This window comes from Crinia signifera, chromosome 2 (assembly GCF_055691185.1).
Source record: "Crinia signifera chromosome 2, ASM5569118v1, whole genome shotgun sequence".
Classification (NCBI taxonomy): Eukaryota; Metazoa; Chordata; class Amphibia; order Anura; family Myobatrachidae; genus Crinia; species Crinia signifera.
Window position 1 is genome coordinate 174,758,315 of NC_139218.1, and position 16,388 is coordinate 174,774,702.

A 16,388-nucleotide genomic window follows, 5' to 3' on the forward strand; every position below is an offset into this window, starting at 1 on the left:
TCGCATTCCACTTTATCATACATGTGGTCTCTTCCCAGGTATCTGCCGTGCTGTTATTTTCACCAATAGTGATCTCCACCTGGCCTCTGCAGCCCTGTGCTTGCCGGGGATCCTCTGGTCTCCTCTCACGCCGGCGCCTCCGGGTCCCCTTCTGTGTCTGTGTGCCGGGGGAGCACTGTTTACCTATGCGCAGCCCCTGGTCTTCCTCCACTGCGTTCGCGTCCTCTGTGTACCTCCGTCTGCTGTGACTCCCGGCGCTCTGCCAGCCTGTGTGTTTCCTTCCGGGTCTGCGCCTCTCCCAGCGTGCACTCGGACACCTCACGCTGACTTCACTCCGGGACACGCTTTACCCTCGGCTCTCAGCTTACTGCGCTCTGCCTCTGGTTCTGCACCCTCCACTTTTGTTGCGTCTGGTCAGGTATGTGCTCCACCGGTCATAGGGGTTATTTTTTTGCCTCCATTGCGTGCCGCTTCAGGGCACTTGCATGTCAGGTAGACCAGAGGCTCCCACTCTACGTGGAGATGTCCATGATCCGCCCCTCCAACTTTGTACTCCTTAATCAAAATGTATTTAGCAACATTTATCTATATAGTGTCAGCTTATGTGAAGGGGGATAGGCTCAAAGAAACGGCCTTGATTTTGGGCTCCCGGTTTTTAGTCTGCCATGTCCACACCTATGCTGCTGCCTACTCTGCCCCCCTTACCTAACCTGTATAAGGATTACAGATAAATGATATGTACAATATACCCCATGGGTATCCCTTGCCTGCCCATTAGTGTGCCCATAGAGTGCCTTTGTCCAGCATTCTCTGCATCTCTCTCCTCATCTGCTGGTTCCGTGTTTTTCTTCATTGGTACTTACTGAGGCCTATTTATGTCTAGTGTCCGTGAGTCTCCAAAACATTGCCATCTGCTGGCAGAGAGTGAAATTACATCTCTTTCTCACACAAGCCCAAACACAGAAGGTAGCAGACTTTTGCGTTGTGCACTTATTGGGGGTCCATGTGCTACAAGATAAAAATGAATTCCCCCCAATAACTAAAAACCTCTCATGTCTACCGTTAATGTGCCAACCTTTTCCATGTATTACCCTTTTTACATGTTGACCTTGTGCATGCTGGGGTCGTCCTAGACACTGCTGACCAAACTAAGGAAAACCTCTATGACAGTGGTAATATGCTCTCAGTTTGTGTTACAGAGAATAACTGGCTGCTCCTAAATTCATAGACACCGAGAACATTTTCTGTAGTGCTTCAATTCAGTGTTTAGCTGTTGTAGCTCACTGATATGTAGATTTTTGCAGGGCTACTTAGTATACCATTACTTTTTTCAGTACATTTTTCAATATTTTATGAGTTTATTATATGTGCCATTCTTTTTTCTACAGAAATAAAGAGCTATACTACAGGAAGTTATTTTTGATTAATAATGTAGGCAAAGTTTATCACTCGATAATTCATCACATAAAAATCACATAAAAATAATTTGGTAAGTTAAAAGTTGGTACTCTCATTTTTTCTGTTACAGAAATACCAACATTTCATATAGACTTTGATGGTAGCAGCAACTCTGTATTAAGAGCCGCCGGCAGGGGGGTGCCGTGGGTACAGCTTTCCTGGGCTCCGGCCTCTGGAAGGGCCCGGGAGCTCATTTTGCCCACGGCGCCACCCCCCATACCTGCACACTGCCCCCCACTCGGGAGCTTCCCGGTCATCTAGGCACGCACACCACACAGGGCAGCCCACAGAGCGACGAGCCCAGGACACAGAGGAGCACCAATCAGCATCATCCGGGCGCTCCCCTCTGTCCCAGGCTCGGCACTCTGCAGGTTGCCCTGTGCAATGTGCGTTCATGACCGAGGAGGGACCGAGGGGATGCAGGAGGGTGATGCCACACCGCTGCCACCGGGTGAGCAATTGGGGGGGGGGGACTGAAAATCAGTCCCGGGCCCCAAAATTCCTAGTGGCAGCCCTGACTGTATTCACTCTACAACAAACCTTAAGCATTCGGAAGCATAGTAAAGAGAAAACATATTGTCATGTTTTTTTTTATTACCATTTTTCCAATTAGGTAAACTTTTTTATGCTTTGGTCTTTTAATAACTACCTTACCCACAAAAAATAATTTAGGATTATGTGTTGGGTAGTGGAAAGTGAGCACCTGGGTGCACTATTACTGGGTGTATTCACTTACAGAGCCTTGGCCAGCACCAACTGTAAATATAGCCTTGGGCACACATTAGCTTTCCCCAGTGGGATAGCTGAGTGGAAAGGGAAAGGGAATATAAATAGCTAATTAGTGTGATTGTGGAAATGTGCTAATTACTATCAATACCCAATTTGCTTGTTTTATGGTCCACTAGATGTAAATATCTCTAAAATAATTCTAATTTGTAATATAGCATTATGATTTTATATTACAATATCCATAATGAAATTGTTACACATTTTGTCAGTACCTGCACATCAGTTGTTAAACACCATATTTCCCTTTTAGCTGCTGAATCTAGGTACACACTGTGCAATAATCAGCCGAACAGACAATTCTCAGCTTGCCGGCCAAGTTTGTACACAGCACCTGGGGCTGAGTGTCATTCGTAAACCAGTTGGTTTGGCTGCTGACCTGGGCCCTTATTCTGATTGATGCGGACTTTACCGCGTACTTACGGATCGCGTCTTTATGACGTCTGCGCATGCGTGGAGAACGCTACGCGCATGTGCCACGCATTGACTCCGTACCAGTTCGGCCAAATCCCGTCCAAAACTGTTCGCCGCTATCAGTCGGGAAATAGGGGCGTATTATGGGCGTCATGCGGAATGACACATGGGCGTAGTTTCAAAGTGGGCAAAACGGGGCGGAAACATGGGCGGACACGGGGGAGTACACTTATGTTGGGGGGCGTACATTCGGAAACCACTCCGAATGCACGCGATGAAAAAAGGGCAGAAATGTGCGGTGTCCACAAGTGTACTATTGCTTTGCGGACACCACTCGTTCATGCGGTAGGCGAACGTACGCCTAATGACTACAACCATTAACACCTGAACCCAATAGAATCTACTCCTTTACTCATTACTCACTAATAGGCCGCTTGTCAGTGCTTTAATTGAAACCATTGCACTTACATTGCTGTAAGGGTTAATGTGTGCTATGCATGTGTTAGGCATGCTTGTAAGGATATATTGGAATCTAATTGATTCCAATTCCAAATAAGCTGTTTTTTATGAGGGTAGGTAATTGAATAAGTGGGTCATGTGATGTATTGCAGAAGATACTTCATAGTGGGTTGTTTTGCGGAAATCCTCCGCTTACGTGCGGTAGCACCGCTTGGCTCCCGTTCGGATGCGGTATTCCCGAGCATACTCTGTAATACTCTGTAATACCGTGACGAATCGGAGTGTTTCTCCCGCACACGCATGATTTGTATGTCGTCCGTAAACACGCCCTGTTCTTAAAGAGTGAGTCCGTCCGAATGCGGAGGACACGTGGGCGTTTCTACGGACGATGGCCGCATGCGGAAAAACACCGTGGCGTGCGGACCGCACCGTAAGAATGCGGGAATATCCGCACCGATCAGAATAAGGGCCCTGAAGAGAGCTGCTGAAGCACGCTTGTTGGCCCCAATAAGCTAATGTACAGCAAATGTAGAAAGATTGTCTGGCAAATTGCATGTAAAAATATCACCTCAACGTTCATTAGGAAAAAGTATTCTCATACAGGAACTTTAACTATGTAGTGTATGTACAGGAAATTGAAATACAATTGTGGATAATTCTTTTTTCTTTTATGGCATACACACGGTTCGATTTTGTCTAATTTTCTATTTTTTTTTGCTTATATAAAGCATAATCAAATCCAAACATAGGCGCCATTCTGTGGGTGCTCAAAGGCCCAAGCACCCACAAAAAACTATGAGCACCCACTGGACCCCAACCTCCCAAGTTCCACTGCCAGGCCACATCCACCTGCCGATCAACATCCACTGCACCCACACCACCAAACCTGCCGTCTGGGACACATGACTGGCACATGCCCACCCACACACACAAGACAATGCCCGGCACCATCACAAAGCCACTGCTCCAGCGAGCAACAACCATCGGGCAGAGTGCAGCGTGCGTGCTGCCCAATGTGTGCTCTCCCCATACACACATCGCCCTCCCTGTGCAGCTTGTGTGCCCACAGTGGGAGGCAAGCACACCGCCATGTGTCGTGTATACAGTGTGCAGCACTAGCCACCAATCACCATGTGCACACCGTGACCCAGGACCACCCAGGCCAGCACACTGCAAGGCCACACCCCCTCCCCAAATGACATGCCCTCCCCTCAGGAGACCACACCTCCCCGAGCACCCCCCAGCAAAAACACAAATCGGCACCCCTGAATCCAAATAAAATAGAACGGAAATGGAACACATTTAAATTCAATTCAATCCCGATGCGCGGCCCTGAGGATCTGTACTATATAGTCTAAAGGTGCCCACAGACGCATCAATTATCGAATGCGTTTTGTACTTTTTAAGCACAAATTGCATCTTATGTACAATTATTGGATGGTGTTTATGGGCTTGTGCGATGCGATGCGCGTTCCCAGGAGCCCGATATTGTATGTCTAAAAAAGTACGTGCTGCACGTACTTTTTAGACTACATCTGAAATTTAACATTACAAACATGGGTTCATCACATGCATCCAAGTGCACATCTCATAGCAAGCTGGAAGAAAAATTGTATAGAACCATTGTACAGTCAAAAACGCATAGCACAGTACAATTGTAGCGTCTGTGGGCACCTTTAGTCTAATGTGTACACGGTGCTGTGTGATTCAATCCCGATTCGTTCGGGATCAAGTTGGGATTGAATAGAAAGTACTTTGCACACGTGTGTACATTTCTAAAGTGTGAGTTTTTTGAAGCAAGGGATGTTGACCATCGCAACCAATCAGATTATAGTTATTATTCTCTAGAAGGTGCTAGATAAATGGTAATTAGAATTCGATTGGTTGATATGGGCAACATCTCTTTCCCAAAAACTCACACTTTAGAAATGTACAGATGTGTGAAAAGTACTTTCTATTCAGTCCCAACTCAATCCCAATCTTAAGGCCCCCATACGAAGCATGGGGCAGGCGGTGATCCTCATCAGGGGGATGCGGGAGTGGGCAGTGGGTCCTGACGCTTTAACTAGCTGGTGGCGGCGAGTGGCGGGGTGGTGTGTGTTCACAGACATCAGCAGCGGGGACGGGCAGTGCAGTGGCGGGTATTATATTTTTAAAATACCTGTCAAATGACTGGCCGTTCTCTGATTGGCTGAGAGCTTTCAGCCAATCAGAGAACGGCCAGTCATTTGACAGGAATTTTAAAAATCTAATACCCGCCAGTCCGCCACGATCACACCGCCCGGCCAGGTCAGCACTTGCCGGCGCCACCAGCTATTTAAAGCCTCAGGACCCGCTGCCCGCTCCAGCGTCCCCCTTATGAGCGATGCTGCTCCCCCAGTCAGTCTGGAGGTCGGAGGTGATCTTATGTGCTGACCACCCGACTTCCCTGATCCGATCCGATGCGCACGGGACCGTTATTAGCCCAAAGTGCCGAAATCGGATGAAATCGTCCCAAAAGCCTTTAGACTCAACAGTGAAAGTAGGCCTGCAAAACATGTAATCATGAAAAATGGCAAACAAAGCTGCACACAAATACACATTGGTGAAAGTCTCCCTGTAGCACATCATTTTGGTAGAGAGAATAGTAGTTTGTAGAGATTAGAAATGTTATAGATGAGTAGGAACACCAGTATTGGGTGAAAACAGTGTACATGTCAACACCCTACATTGTAACTGGGAATAAAATATGCCTAACGGGCATATTTTTAAAACAATATTTGCACAATATCCCCTGAAAACAGACTCTCCAAAATGCACCTTTACTGCTATATTCTGCTGTCTCTACATTTCAAACAGCAGAAACAGCCCTTTTAAGTTTGTATGGGAAAGGGTTCTATGGAAACCTTCTAGGCAATGGCTGTGAGTGTGACACATGCACAGTAGTACCGCAGTGTCCCAACAGAGCAATAAAATGATTGCATTAGCAATCTTTTCTTTTCTTACATATTACAGGGACAGGCTGCTTTTCAGGACATCTCTTTATGTGTATATTAAGACCAGGGCCGGATTATAATGGGGGCACAAGGGGTCAGTGCCCCTGGGCCCCCCTCTAGCTAGGGGCCCCCTGTGGTTGGCATGTATTTAAAAAAAAAATATATATATATGTATTTTTTTTTATCTAAAGGTTTTGCGCATGGGAGTGGGGTAGTGCTGCAGCTTCACATATCTGCCAATGTGACAATGATTAATGGTGCTGAGCATTGGGAGCCAAGTGTGCAGTGTATTACTGGGAGTTGACTAAGTCCCATGACACTTTGCACCAGAGGGCAGAGGCTGAGACGTTTGTGCTGAGTTCTGATTGGTGGAGCTCATTACATGCTTCTCAGGCCCATGGATAACAGCAGCAGCAGCCTAGTCATGGGAGGGTTTTTAATCAGAGGCAGCACTGGGACTGTGAGGAGTTGGTAGAGGGGAGAAAACAGCGCCACAGTCCATGTGCGATGGTAGTTAGCTGCGGGGTGTAAGGGTACACTACAGATACCCTGGATAGTATAAAAAAATGGCGTCACTGCCATGTTGCGCAAGCGGTGTTGGCGGGAACTCCACGTACATCGGTGTATGTGGAGATGTACGCAACACGGCAGTGACGGGTAAGTCTGCTGGCAGACCCTTCTGCACCTTGGAATAAGGTACCACAAAACACTCTCTTCAAACCCACAAAAAGGATCGTACGCAGTTATCACTGGACCCACACCGGTACTGGACTTTATATGTTTTGTCCTGTGACCCCAGGTCCTTTCTGTGTATGTGTACCGGTACTAAATGTCAGCTTAGAGGGAACACTGGTTATATGCATTAAAGCTTTATTAAGAAGGAACAGAATTATATTATTTTAACCAGCAATTGTGGATTGTGAAACAATGTGAAAAAGGATGTTTTCATACCCATTTCACATTATTTTGGTATTACCGGAATGCATTAAAGGGCTTTTGGAGCAGTTGTTGTGAAAAAAAAATTAATTCACATGTTTTGTTAGTAAGCAGATTTCATTTTCCATACTTATAATAGGAAATGCAATCTGGGCTAATTGGCTAAACCACGGGACTCATATGCGAATTCCCTACCCCAGCACAGTCTTTTCTGCCCTTTAGCAGAGTGATGAGCTATGTGTGTCCAAATGGACACACAAGCTGTGTAAAAAAAAAAAAATTGATACTCACCTCCCCAAGGTCTGGTGATGGTGCTCCGGCGAGGTCTGACAGTCACCAGGGCTCTTTGCTGCTATGTGACCCCAATGCAGTAAAGTGATACTGCAGAGCAGAAGCTCAATTTACAGCACTGGGAGTCACAGAAAGAGGTAGCCCACTCGCTCGAAGTTAGTCATTACTCTAGCTCAGTGTTTTCCAAACTCTGGGTCTTATTCTAGTTCACTCTTTGAGCCAAATTCCTTCTTAGCTGGACAAAAGCATGTGCACTGCATGGGGGCAGATGGAACATGTGCAGAGAGATTTAGCTTTGGGTGAGTTATTTTGTTTCTGTGCAGGGAAAATACTGACTGCTTTATTTTTACACTGCAATATAGATCTCACTTTGAAGAAAAACCCTACCCAAATCTAATTCTCTCTGCACAAGTTACATCTGCCTCACCTGCAGTGCACATGGTTTTGTCCAGTTAAGAAGGAATTTGCCTCTAAGAGTGAACTAGAATAAGGCCCAGAATCTCAAGTGAAATAATTAGCTCCACCTCTGGTTGTTTTAAAATATATCACTGAGTAATGAGTACACCTGTGTATCTGCTGGGTGGCCTGGAAAACATGAACGGTCGGTGGTTCTTAGGCACCCAAGGTCTGGTGATCTGTGCTCTGGTGAGGTCTGACAGTCTTCTGGGCTCTCTACTGCTATGCGACCCTAATGCAGTAAAGTGACACTGCAAAGCAGCACCTTAATTTACAGCACTGGGCATAAAGTGACACTGCAAAGCAGCAGCTCAATTTAATGCTTTAGCTTAATAATTACTGACAGGCTCCAGAGCTGACAAATGAAATATATTATAAAAAACATATGAGTTCAATTGTTCAAATTAAATCCTCTTCATACATGTGTTTTAATACCAAATTCCCTTAATGCACCCCCAAATACATTCAATTAATGTACCTTCAAAAAAGTGTACATACATACAATTAAAAACACATTAGCCCTAAATAAATTTTAGACTGGTAAATTAATGTATGTTTTATTTACAAAGGACAAACACATTTTTGGATTTTTACTGAAATGCTTTAAAAAATGATAAAAAAAATACAAAACACAATAATGGAGTGTTTCCCAAACTTTTTGTATCATGGCAGCCTAGAGTAACATAATTGTTTGTATGGCACCCCTAGGACAAAAGGACAAAACTTTACAATAGAAAAATATATCGACTCAAGTAAATTGTGCTAATATGTCATACACAGGTTTAATTATTTGGTAAGGTACAAGATTTGCTTCTGTTTGTCTACATAGTTTATGATTGTCAACCACATCACTGATTTTGCCTACTTCATTGACTATATATTTTGAATTAGTTCTGGACCACCAACCTGGGCACCCCTGCAAGTTCCTTAAGGCACCCCAGGATCACTGGCCAGGGCCACCATGATGGGGTGCTATGAGGACAACTGTTCCGGGTCCAGACGCTCTGAGAGAAGGTAGGGCCTGAGTAGCTCTATCCGGTGATGTTAGCTGCCAGTCCTCTGCAACCGTGTCATCAGTCAAGTACTATTAGAACGTGCGTTCTTATATGCTAATGGGCTGCCACACCTCCCTGTCCCACCCACCCAGTGGCCGCAAGGTTGGGTGCGTGCACCTGGCAAACACTCTGTTCACTGTGGCCACAGCGATGCTCAGCGATGCTAGAGGAGGCTGATGCCTCCTCTAGCATCCTCAAAAAGTGTCTGCTATATGGGGGCGGCCATTTTTTGAGGGTCATTTTCATTAAGCCTGCCAGGAGAAGAGCCACCCGGGACCGCAAACAAGAGATAAGTAGCATCTGTGGGTCCCAGCGACAGCGGCGGCGAACAGAGGGGCACCAGCAGCAGGTTAGAGCATGATAGCCCCGCAGACCCCCGGCGCCCACATTTAATCAGCGCCTCCCACGCAACCGTGGGGTCTGCGGGGCTATGTTTACGCCACTGGATGCCATCCTTCTCATGGAATATGATATGATGTATTTAACTTATTTGTTTTATATAGTATAAGCTTTCACTTCAATCATTACTAGAAGCTCATTGCAAGACAATATCACTAATAGAAAGACCATAGAGCAAAAAAAATATAACTTCATCCTATAGCAAAAGCCACCTTCTCTTTGCACACACTTCCAATGCTATTTATAAATTGGATCCCATCTGTGTGGCTCATGATCTGTAATATAAACATAAGCACATCCACTTCTTATGGATTAAAAAACAAAGGCAGAATCCACTGACATCCTTAAGGTCACAGTTGTGACTAGGAATCCCCTTATGCTTTGCTATGTAATCTCATTATCACTATAGCATCACAGCCATCACTTCAACATGTACTGATTTGCGATGTTTATTTATATGCAAATCATGGGCGACTGTAGGGGGTATGTTACAGAGGTGTAAGTGGAGGTCAGGAGAAGTAAACCTTGCTTACTGGAATTATTGATTATGCCTGTCAGTGTTAAAGTATGCAAAAGAATGTACAATGAAGTATAAGGTGCAAAAAAAGTGCAATGAATTTTAAACAGGGATTACTATAGGTTAGAGAACATACACTTTGATTTTCTCAAATTGCTGCAAACTGTTAAACAGTAAAAACAAAATGAGGCATTACCCGAATCTCAGGGATGGAAGTATTTTTAATAAAGTAAAAAAAAATGTTTGTACTGGGTAAAGCAAGGTGGTGATCACATGAACACTAAAATTCATAGGAGTATTAACATTAAAAAATTGCCATCAAACAGTTTGATGGCATTTGAAGTTACACCAAATTCACAATGATTTTATTATATTTTGATATTTGTTCAATTCTTGTTTAAATTTTTAGACATGTAAATCATCCTATTTGTGAAAAAGGCAGATCAGTTCTGTAATTTGATTGTTTAATGTTAGGGCATATACAAATATGGACACAAGGCATGAGGAAGGACATGTCTTAAGCCCCGTACACACGGGGGAGATATATTGCTCAGCAATATATTGCTAGCAATACATTGCTGAGCAATATATTGCCCAGTGTCTCCTTTTCATCAGCGACTAGAGATGGTCGCTGATGAAAGGGAACCTCTGCCGGTGGTGCCACAGAGGTAATCAGCTGGTCGCAGGAGCAAGCTCCTGCAACCAGCGATTAGAATGGGGCTGAAAACGGGAGCGCGCACCCGGCGATTTATCGCCGGGGCACACTCCCATCACTGGCAATATGGTCGCCTGCGTCCATATTCCCAGCTATTTCAGCCCCTATCGCCCCCGTGTGTACGGGGCTTAACTCAATTTTGTCAATTTTTTAATTTGACGATTAACCGCAATTTACCTACCAGACAGCATCATAAACACAATTTTCATATCATTCATATGTTTAAGCATGTCTTAAATCTAAGATAAAGTGAAGTTAGAAATTACTATATAAAGTGAGAATACTATATAGTGCTTTTTACTGCAAACAAAATGTAAATGGTTAGTTTGTTATCAAATCATGTGGTAATTATTGTTCAAGATTCTAAACGACATGCAACCTTGATACAGTGCTTAAGATGTGTGTTTTAAGTCATAAACATCATTGATGTTTATATATAGTAAGAGAAATCTACCACACTTTGTCACTGTGTGAATGTAAAAGTGTCAGACCATAAATTAATTAAAGGGCCACTGACCTTTGTATGGTTCTCACCTTGACTCAAACATTTTCATCCAGTTGTTTGGGACAACCAGTGTGGTGAACCAGAGATCACGGTGGGGATCTATCACTTGCAAAATCTCTGACCTTTTCAACTTTAACCTAATTCATTGCGACTTACCTATACATGTTTTTCCACATACAGTTTTATTGGACAAATCCTTTAAAGCTTAATGTATTAATGGGTTGTGAATAGTTCAAGTATGTTTTTCATAGATTGACTGTAAATGCATAAGCTGTGATGTACAGTTTGCTAAGAATCCTTAATACTCTAGTGCCCTAGCAAACATTTTATGTACAGGAGTATTGTTACTTCAGAGCATCACACAAAGTACAACTAGATCCAGCATGATGAACGTATATTTTGCCAATTCAAAAATATTTTTTTGTAAAATGAAAACAAATACAAAATAAGGATATTTACTTAATGAGTGCCTTGTAATAAGCTCTATTATTAGTAGTTTTCCTATTATTATAGGATAACTTGACAAGGAATTAATAACTTAAATTTTGTGTGGAATTAGGAGACCTGAAGTAAAATTCAAAGTGTTACTTACCAACGCATGGAGAATCCTTGCTCTGGTATCCCTGAATAGGGATTGCCAAAGTCCCTTCCCCAAAGTTTTAATTATCTTTGAATAGTAAGTACATCCCTGAGGTCCTATTATAAACAAAACCGGATCTCATGCTTGGTCCATTCAGTATACCAGTAGGGGCGACATAATTGCTTAACCCAGTGGTTCCCAAATTGTGTGCCATGGCTCCCTAGGGTGCCTCGGGACACATGCAGGGGTGCCTGGGATTGGTGGTCCAGGGCCAATTCAAATTATTTATGGTCAATGTAAAAGGCAAAAACATTGCTGGTGGGCTGTCAATAATAAAATATGTGGACAAACAGAAGCTAATCCTGTCCCTCATCCATAAATAACCTTTCTATGACATATAAAATAATTTACTTAAGTTTTTATTTTTTTAAATTTCTGAATAAGAGATTTTTGGCCAAGGCGTGCCGTGAAATAAATTCTGATGCTCTAGGGTGCCGTGATTTGAAAAAGATTGGGAACCACTGGCTTAACCCACAAAGATACAAGTTTGAATCAAATCCACACAATCAAAATATTATGTTTTTGGTTTAATGACATATATTTTTTTAAATAGTAGATTTTGTTACAAGGCATGCTATCTCTGCCTCTGTAGGATTAGTTGTAAAGATTTGTCTTAGGTTCTTATTACTGATACAATGTTGATTACATCTGCCACTTTAATCTTACTAACTGTGACAGCTGCACCACACTTTCTGGCACCAGAAACTGTTTTTCAAGGTTCTGGTATTATTTGTATCCATCTTGGAAACCTGGTTATGAGGCAAGGTGCACAGGAAATGAAGAGACTTGTTGTTAATCTTACTAATAGGTTACACAGGGTATCAAGCACACTAGTGACACATAAGAACCATGGACTGTTGATATGCATGGATACTTATATGGAATCAGGAACCACCAGGTCACCACTTAATATTCAATTAAGAACAGTCAAGCCAGAAACCTGCACCAGAAGCAAGGCAAGTTAATGGCAGTAGCAGAGCAGTCTAACCAAGTGAACAGTCAGGTTAAAGGTAATCACTGAGAAAGTCTGAAGGAAGGTTTGGATACAGCAATAAATTAATGTTAAACCCTGTATCAGTGGCGTAACTAGAAATGTAGCTCCCCCTGCCAAAATATATTCTGGCGCCCCCCCCCCCCGGATTAATGGCAGACATAATTAATCTGCTGTGTTGGAAGGAGCCATCATCCTCCCCTGACCGGTGTCCCAGTAACAGGAATGGCCGCATGGGTCCTATTTGCTGTGCTGGTCTCATACAGCCAACGCCAGCCAGCCACCCCCGCCCCCCGTACCTGCCCTGCGCGGTTCAGGAAAGTGCCGGGATCTGCCGCCAGCTTCTCCACGTTGAAGTCCATGTTGGCAGTGTGACTCACAGGCGGCGGGTGATGGTGACTGCTCGGCAGGGCGGGGAGCTTGCCGCTTGTTTGTGCAGTCTTATCTGGCTGTTGATGGTGCGGACGGAGCTTCCTGCCTGCCCTGCAGCTGAGCGGTGATCGGCGGGTGACTGCTCTCCCCTGGGCGCACACGCTCTGAGTGAGCTGGAGGAGTTTGGAGCCGGGCAGCAACTGGAGACAGTCAGCAGGGTGTCTGGCTGGCGCACGGGTCCAGATCCACTGGTCCAGATCCCCCTCCTCCCCGCAGCTCTGGACTGTCACACAGGCAGGCTCAGTGAGACTGGAGAACCGTGACCCTGCGCCCTGGAGGCGCCGGCTCCCCCCGCCACCGCTGGGGCTGCGGAGCGGTAGCTACGCCACTGCCCTGTATGGACAGCTAAGACCACTATTCATGACACTTGGTGTGTGTGTGTGTGTCTGCTGCAGCACCTTTTTGCTGGTGGCTGTGACTGTGTCCTCAGGACTGTTTATTTGTGCCTGGTTTATTACTGCTCCTCTCTCTTATTTTTTTTTTTTTTTTTTATGCCATACACTTTTTTTTAGTCTCTACAACCCACATTTTTTTTAAACATATGCCTTTCAGTGACTCTCTCCCTCCTGTAATAGTAACACTTGTCATCTTCCTTTTGCTTTTCTTTTTTCTCTACTCTCTAATATTTGGGAGTACTTCAGTGTTCTTTCTCTTGGTAATGGTTAAGAATTCAAGTCAAAATAAGTATGCACATAATATTTCTTTATTTTCCTTCTTACCTAGATGCAGATCAACCATGTACTGAAGAGAAACAACATGAGTACTATAAGGCATTGCCACCACAAATGCATGAAAATTCAGAACACACAAAAGACTTCGTCATCAATACTGTGGACCCTCCCGCAGATAAGATATGTAAGCACACCATTATGAGAGTCTGGAAAGAACACTAGTGTAGGCTTGCATAGCACTGGTGACCATCCTCAATAGCCTGATGCCCACAGTCTGAGATGGAGGAAGGGCATGACTCTTGCCCTCTTCCGCAACACCCAATGCTCAGAACTAGGTGCAGAGGGCTTAAATAAACATCAATTGACTCTAGGGCTAAAAGCCCATGCAAAAGAAAATGAATAAACATTGACAATTTAATTTATAATTTTTCACTTAAAAATATTTGTTTAAAATGCTGATGATCTTTTTAAGTTAATGTACAAACTTAAAAGATGTTTATTGTCCTTCGTACAGATGGCCAATACAATTGATTGACAATAAACATTATATGATGTATGGGAAATTTATGGTAAGTCTATCAGAAATTAAGAATATGCTTTTGAGGGTTTGAATTGAAAGGTCTATAGTGTCTAGGCAGACAATCAAGAGATCAATAACAAGGTTGACAAAGACAAAGATCCAACATGCAATAGGTCGACATAGACAATAGGTCTACATGGAAAAGGTTGGCACATGAAAAGGTCAATATGAGTTTATCAAGGTATAGTTTTCAATGTTGACACCTGTCAACATTGACCCCAGTGCATACCTTTGCATGGCTCATTTCATGCCTTTGCTATGCTTTGGGCCCAGTGTCTTGCTTAGCTTGCCATGCTTTGAGCCTGGTGTCTTGCTTCAACAGCCATGCTTTGGCCCTGATGCAGAGGTGGAACTACCCACATGGCAGCTGGTGCATTGCACCGGGGTCCAGGGCAATGAAAGGGCCCACAGCCATGGACACTACTAGTAAGAATAATTTATTAGTACTAGTAATGTCCACAGCTGTGTGACCTTTCATTGCAGCACCACTGCATTTACTTTGGAATTCTGCTAATGGAAGCTGCTCTGCCCAATCACTATGACACTTTGATACATAGCAGCGAAGAAATTTCTCTAGCGATAGATCATTCTGTCTGACCGTTAGATTGCAGATGATATCCTGAAGACAAACTCAGGATAATTTTCAAAACTCTACATAACGCTCTCAAAAAAACAGCCACAAACTGAGATCCCCAGTTGGACATAATGTCTAAAGGCAGAATATCCAGATCTTCTGAAAAAACCCAAAAAACATTGAAATATGCATCCACGGTTTTACATGAATGGATAATGGATGTAATAACCCTAATTGTGGACCTCAGGATTCTTATTTCTGGCACATACTTCACAACAAGTGATGAATTTCTTCAGATCCTCCATCATAAATGGCCACCAAACCAACTTGTAAAGTATAAAGAAGGTTCCAGCACTGGCTGAATAGATACAAAACAGTTCTATTTAAAAAGGTGTTTTTTTTTAATAAAGAACAAAATTATTAATAATATAAACCACAATGAAAGATTGTTATTTCAAACCTGATTCAATTAAATACAAGTTAAAACTTGAGCTGTATTTGCTGTAAATTTGTATGAGGTCACACTTTTCCAACTGAATAAAGTTTTGAATGTTTATATTACCATTCCATGTGGGTATATTGGCAGATGGGGTTTGATGACGATTTGAAGGAAATGTTTACAAACGTGCCTCTTACGGATCTCTTGAAGTGCTCTATATTTGCAAGAGCTCAGAAGTCCTTGAGATGCAGTCCACTTGTATGCTGGTTAATTAGGGGCAATGCAGATTTCCCAAATGCAGTGTCCAGTTAATGAAAGTGGTGGATTCTCTGGATCCAATGGATGGTATAGGTTACAGTTGGTAGTGTGTAAGGTGTTCTGCTCAACGCGTTTCCCCGGATATAGCACTCCAGCTTTCTCAGGAGCAAAATTGCATTTACTATACACAGATAGTATATCGGAAAAATAAGTAATAATTCTCCTATAATAGTTTGCAAATCCAAGGAACCTTTAAATTGCCTTCTAACGAAGCTAAAAAATAGTCTAAAATCACCCGCACCTTTAAAGGGTCGATTTGAAATCCCTCCAGGGATATCATGTATCCCAAAAAGGACACTCATTGAACCTCAAATTCACACTTTTAAGCTTGGCGAATAAGTCATTCTCTCTGCCCTAAATGAAAACTGATATCAAGAGAGCATGGTGTTCCTCCATGGATCTGGAGTAGATTTATCCAAATATACCACTACAAACTGACCCAGGAACTCATGCACAACATCAGTAATGAGGTCCTGGAAAACCGCTGGTGCATTAGATAACCCAAAGGGCATTACTAAATACTCCTAATGACCCAAATGGGTATAAAAGGTGGTTTTACACTCACTCCCTGCTTAATTCTTATTAATTCAAATCAATTTTAGTAAACACAAAAGCAGAATGGAGTTGGTCAAACTAAACAGTGATAAGGGGTAGAGGGTATGAGTTTTTAATAGTTAGCTTATTTTAACTCTCGAAAAATCAATACCTGGACGTAACGAGCCATCCTTCTTATTAACCAAAAATCCCGCCCCCACAGGAGACTTGAATGGCCTAATA

General features: G+C 43.3%; 1 long non-coding RNA gene across 1 annotated transcript in view; it reads left to right on the plus strand.

Annotated features, from left to right (window-relative positions):
• Positions 1 to 15,343, plus strand: part of LOC146060224 (uncharacterized) — a 63,632-nt gene extending 48,289 nt beyond the window's left edge. Inside the window, exon 2 of the long non-coding RNA XR_014470399.1 lies at positions 13,753 to 15,343. This is a non-coding gene — a long non-coding RNA (uncharacterized LOC146060224). The remainder of the gene's footprint in view (positions 1 to 13,752) is intronic.
• Positions 15,344 to 16,388: the final 1,045 nt, after the last annotated feature.